Below are 6,180 nucleotides of genomic sequence, written 5' to 3' on the forward strand. Positions count from 1 at the left end.
ACCTGCTTCTTAAGAAAGTACAAATGCCAAATTGGCTCGGCTCCAAAGTTCAGCCTGCAGTGTGTGAGAACACCAACTTAACCAGCAGTGAGGTTAACAGTAATCAATAACTAGTTTATACCTGCCCAAGCCACAAAGCATCTGCTTTAATGAGCCTGTTATAAAAACCTTGGTGCTTCACAATGGGAAACTGGAGCTCACTCTGCTTGGATGTGAAACACCTACTGGCTCAGCCCACAGTCAGCACTGAACACACAACATTTTCATCTGGGTGAGGTTTGATCTTATGTACAGAGCGTGACCATTTCAAACAATAACATAGAGCACTTCAGCTTGCATCTAGCACAGCTGAGAGGAGTAGAAAACACACCGTGCTGATGCGATGTTCACTGCATAAACCCCTATTTGCAGTCAAAGTGTGAAAACTGGTAGTATTATACAGACATGAAGGTCACAAGTAGCCACACCGAGGGCAGCTAAACCCCCATCTGACCAACACTAAGTTACCTTTCATGGGGTTTATTCCACCATGACCTACAGAGAGGTGTGCAAATCTCAAGAAGCTTATTTTTCCTCTTTAGCCATGAGGTGTCCTTGAAGTTAAACCTTGACACATGCTGTGATACAGAGGAGCCTGACATAATTCCTGCTGCTGAGGAGGTGTGGCCATTGCTCTGTAGAGGCCACAAATTGCATAAAAACTACTGACAAGTATGAGAACTATTCTGCCGCACTCAGAGGGTGGTTGTGCACCAAAGAGTAGCAGAGTATGTTCCTGGATAACAGGTGACAAGTCAGCCCCTGGCGTACCAGGGCATACCCTTGTCAAAAGATTTGTACCTGCTGTAATAATGATGTTTCCTCTAATCTGCACTCCTGAACCACTGAATTCTGCAAAGAGGAGCATAAGACACTCTTTCTTGCTTGCTGCTTCACCCTGTAGAGCATAAGGCTCATTAAAAAAGACTCCATATGAACAGTCAGTTAAATATTGGCTTGTCTGGTAGAGTCAGTCAGGGCACAAATGTTGACATCAATGGTTTGTTTACTTTCTTGCACAAAACTAGTGTGTGACAAACATTTGTCATTTTACTGTTAAAATAGATTTATTTTTATTTGTTACAAATAAAAAAAAGAAGGAAGGAGATAGAATGGGAGGAAAAAAACCCGTTTATGTTGCTGTTAATCTGTAAATTGAAATAGAATGATACAACAAATGGTATTCCTACATGCAGTGATATGGTTTATTACAACGGTGTTTTTTGGTTTTGGTTTTGGTTTTTTCCAGAATGCCTATGGCTTATTCTTTTCAAACTACAGAAGAATATGGGCAAGACTTATGATTGGAATAAACTGAGTGAATTTGAGTTATGAACCACAGCTGTGAAAAGTGAACGTGGAAAGAACATAATCTGTAGCCAGGTTGTACAGTAAACACCGTCAGTGCTTGCTTGCCTACTGGTTGGTGGTGTTTCTCCTGTACCATGTCTTTGATATTCTTACCCCAGGCTCTTCCCGCTCCCCAAAGACTGGACTAGTTCTCATGGTCAAGTTCCCTGCCTTCTGTGACTTACTCGAAGTAGTGGCATTAGTCAGTCTCATTTACTCCAGCTCCGTTAATCTGTGTATCCAGTTTCCTACTGGTATCTATACTGACCTCTGTAGCCTGTTTACTCATGCTCCTGCTATACCTGTTTCCTTGTTTTACCACCACTGATATGCTACTTCCTCTACCCTTTTTTTTTTTTTAATAATTACCTCTTGGCCATGTCATCTGTTGGAGGAGTTCCTGCCTCCTTTTCCCATTAGATTCTTTTGCTGATGTGGGCCATCAACATAGTGACCACAGTAGTCCATAGTGCGATCTTCTGCTTCAGAGGTTATGCTTCTGTTTGAGTCACAGTCTGCAAATCTACATCATGCATGTGTACTAGAGGCACCAGTCTTTATATTTTTCATAGTTACTCATCTCCCAAGCCACGTTACTGATGCTACCTCTAGCCAATGAAAACTAGTTGGTACTTCTCTATTAATGCTAAATGGCAAACATGACATGGTCTTTAGCCTTTTCCTGAACTAAGGTTGTTTTTTGAGTTATCATCAGGATCAACTATTTTAACATCCAAGATGTGTTTCAATATGTTAATTCCACACAGCTCTGCTTCCTCTCTCTTAAACTTCCAGTTTTGCCATTTACCCTTTTATGTACTAGGGCCAAGCTTTATACTACCACAAAATGTTTTTTCCACCAACTTGTGAAAAAGTAAATATGCCTGAAGAAATTCATTACATTCTTCAAAAATGTACATGCAGATATGTGATTTTGGAGAGAAAGGATTGCAGAGGGCATTACATAGCAACATACAGAAAATGAAATTAAAGAGAGCTGGAAGCACTTGCACATTTTATGGTGAGTTAGGATTCTAATATCTTGCTGCAGAAAATAGCAAAAACCAGAGAGAAATAGAGTAAAATTAGGCCTACATCAAAAATTAGTCTTTGATGAAGTCAAAGCCTGATCCATAAATTAACCAAATTCTTAAATTAGCATTAAAATCTGAGTGGAAACCACAGAAAGAATCTGAATTCTAGATTAATTTGATTATGCTGGCCTGAGTCAGAAAGAGGTCAGGCAGCCACAGTAGGTGTTAGAGCCCGAACACTATCTTCCATATTGCAGTTATCCATCTTAGAAATGACCACAATATGAATCTCCTGATGGACAGGTTCTTCACAAGCAGAAAGATGACTTTTTTTTATCACACAGAACTTGGAAGAGGGCATTTGGGGGTCCTTGCATGGTGTGCAAACGCCAGGGTGTCTTGCTATTTTGATTGAGACCAGCATGCCTTTCAGATGAAACTTTCTGGAGTAACCTTCCTGCGTGATCTCAGCTAACATCAGCTAGTCTTTCTCCAAAGCAGGTTAATGCTCTACATGTAGTCATGTTTAACTGAGTGAAAGATCTATAGGTGAGCACTAAGTCTCTGATACTCGCATGGATATTTTGAGATGGTATGGATCTCTGTTGAACTTACTTCAAAATGAAGGGTGATTCAAGAGGGAAAAGTTTGTTGGACAGAAAGTATTGGAACAATTCTGGTGTAGGGCTACCTGCTTCCACCATGTCTCACAGTAGTATCAAAATCAGCCCATGCATTAATACAGCTGTGTGTCTCTGGCCAATGTGGATCTCAAAGTTCAGGATAAGTACTTGAGAAATGGGAACAAAATGTCCTCCGTTAAGTTACCTCAGTAGAGAGGATGAGAAAGCCTTGAGACTGACAGTCTTCAGAAACAAGAACAACTCTCTACATTGAGATAGCCTTTTTGTCATATCCTTTCAGATATATATTGTCATTGCCAAACTCTAATAGCTTCTTCATTCCCCAGCGAAAGAGATATTTGACCTGGAAAAGAAGAGCCTGAATGGTTTTGCAGTCTGTTAGGGATTTTGTCATTGCCACTGATGTTACCTGTGAGGCACTCAGATACTATTGGTAAGTAGCAATATCAGTAACCAGTTAGCCATAGATAGGCTGTAAGTGTGGTAAATATTATCATCGAGTGAAAGATTTTTGTTTCTTCTGCCCTCCACACCCCCAGAAAAAAAAGACAATATAATCGTGATGATTTTTCATTTATTTTTCCAATCATGGCTAACACAATCAGTGACATAAAATCCAAAGTGGTAAGAGTGGAAGGGAAAGGAGAGAGAAATGTGTCAAGTTACTTAGCTAGGAACCAAATCCTTGTACATCCTTGAGACAGTCCAAACCCAAAACCTCGAATCTGAACTTCCTCAGACCTTGGAAAAACAAGAATTTGTATGTGAACTTTGTGGCTTGGCCCGTCTCTAAGACCCAGCCTACCTCATGAGTCACAGAAGCAAGAAAGTGCAGGAGAATCATTACATGCCCTACAATATCTCAAAAGAAAATAAATGAATCAGTTAAACCAAAAAGAAAAACAAGCGTGACAGGCTTATTCTCTTCTGGGTTTCCTGTGTGTCAAATCTTGCTTTGAAATAGAGGTCCTGAGAATAAATTCAGTTTGTCAGAGCAATCAGAACCTTGTTGTTGTTCTGAAAAAGACTAGGTGCAAAACATATGACATTGGCTTTTAAAATGCATACCAGACACTGGGGGGGGCGGAGGGGGGTGGTGTGCGGGTTGGGGTGGGGAGGAGAGGGAGGTGGTAATGAGAAGCAAGAGCAAAGAAAGCAAAGCAGAGAATGATAGGAGTTTCTTTAACCTGCATAATGTTTTCCGTGTCCTTATTTTCCTAATTCAGCAGTTCTAGTGCCCGTAACTCATAACATTAAATTGCAAACTGAGAGCAAGTTTGTGTGAGATGAAGTAACTTGAGCAACGCAACTCACGATTATGAATATTTGTGAAGTACTCTAACGCATGGGAAGGGCTTTTTCTCTCTCTCTGCCTGCAAAGTATTCCTGTAATGTCAAACAGCCCAGGCCTGGAGTCTTTGCCCATGCCATACCCTGCAGGGTAGCACTCAGTCTGCAGTTGGCATGAGCACTCTGAGCGGGAAGCACTGAAGGATCATTGAGATGGGGTGTGCCGTAAACATGCAGCTTATCATCAGCGAAGGTGGTCAGAAGTGTTACAGAGGAACATTATACCCACCCTGAAATGCTGATTAATCAAAATCAGAACATTCTGTGGGAATGTGTCTGTTTTAACAAATCTTCTGACAAAACACAGGCACATTTCCAAACTTGCCTGCCAGGCAGGTTTCAGTCAAAAGCCTGCCTGGTTTCATGCCAGCTTGCCAGCCCAGCTCCTTAGCAGTCTGCCCGGCAGTCTGCTGGGGAGACAAAATGCCAGGCCCTCAGACTTCCCAGTGCTATGGCAGACTGTTGAACAAAGTGTCCCAGTGGTGTGGGACGCTGGGCTTGCTGGCTGTCCATCACAAAGCTAGGCTGGTTATCAGCCTTAAATGTGGGCAAGACCAGGGTTGCCTGCCCTGAGAAGGGCAAGAAAGATATATGCCTCGGACTTCTGTAAGAGGAGTGGTAAATGAAGGGTGAGGAGGAATAAGGCCTGCGAGAAGGACAGCAAAACATCCATTTCCTTTTGTCCTGGTTAGCCCTTCCACTGACCCTCTTCTGGGGATTCTGAATCCAATACCCATTGAGGAAGGGAGCACTAAATTGCCTCAATTACCTAAAGACTGGAGCAGGGTTTCAATCTCTTTTCCCAAGTAAGGAGTGATAGGGCGAAAGGAAACGGCCTCAAGTTGCACCAGGACAGGGGGTAGAGGAGGTTTAAATTGGGTATTAGGAAAAACTTCTTCAGGGAAAGGGTTGTCAGGCATTGGAACAGGCTGCCCAGGGAAGGGGTTGAGTCACCATCCCTGGAGGTGTTTAAAAGACACATAGATGAGGCTCCTAGGGACATATCTTAGTGGCGGACTTGGCAGTGCTGATTTAATGGTTGGACTTGATGATCTAAAAGGTCTTTCCCAACCAAAATACTTCTATGAATCTATGACCCATATCAATCAAACTGTGTATGCAAAGAAGTGTTTCAACCTTCTTTTCTTCTAGGCTCAGTTTAACTTCTTTCTGTGCTAAGGAAGACAGAGCAGCAGAGCCCCTTTTTTGTCATATGGTGGGCTCGTACCAAGCCCAGCTTACTGATGTGTACCACAGAGTGGCTGTATTGCATGTGGATAGTAGCCCAAGTTCTTCCCAGTAGCAGAGGACTCACCATGCACCCACTATGCTGCACAGGTCTGCGATTGACCCAAGAAACATCCAAAGTGTTAGTAGCAATTCAACTGACCTGTCCATACTAGTCTTTTTATTTTCTTAAGAACAACTCCAGAAAATAAAAGGAAACAGGATATACACTGGTGAGGCATTCTGGAAGCTGTAGTCTATCTTTATTTGCACCTTTGAGGCCTCTTACTGTCTCCTCTGTCATTTAAAGGATGTGCTTTTTTCATGTAATGGACAAGAACATGAAGGACCTCCACAAAAGCTGGTGGGTAGTAGTGGGCTTCTGTCCAGTCTCAAACTAATCAGCTCCCCATCACCTGCTGCCTGCTTGATCCCAAGTTTTCCTCACAAAACCGGTTCACAAATGGTGCCAGCAGGTCATTCATGGCCTGAGGTGGGAATCAGGGCTGAGAACCTGTGGCTCAGAAAATGGTCTT

Source organism: Caloenas nicobarica, chromosome Z (genome assembly GCF_036013445.1).
Source record: "Caloenas nicobarica isolate bCalNic1 chromosome Z, bCalNic1.hap1, whole genome shotgun sequence".
Classification (NCBI taxonomy): Eukaryota; Metazoa; Chordata; class Aves; order Columbiformes; family Columbidae; genus Caloenas; species Caloenas nicobarica.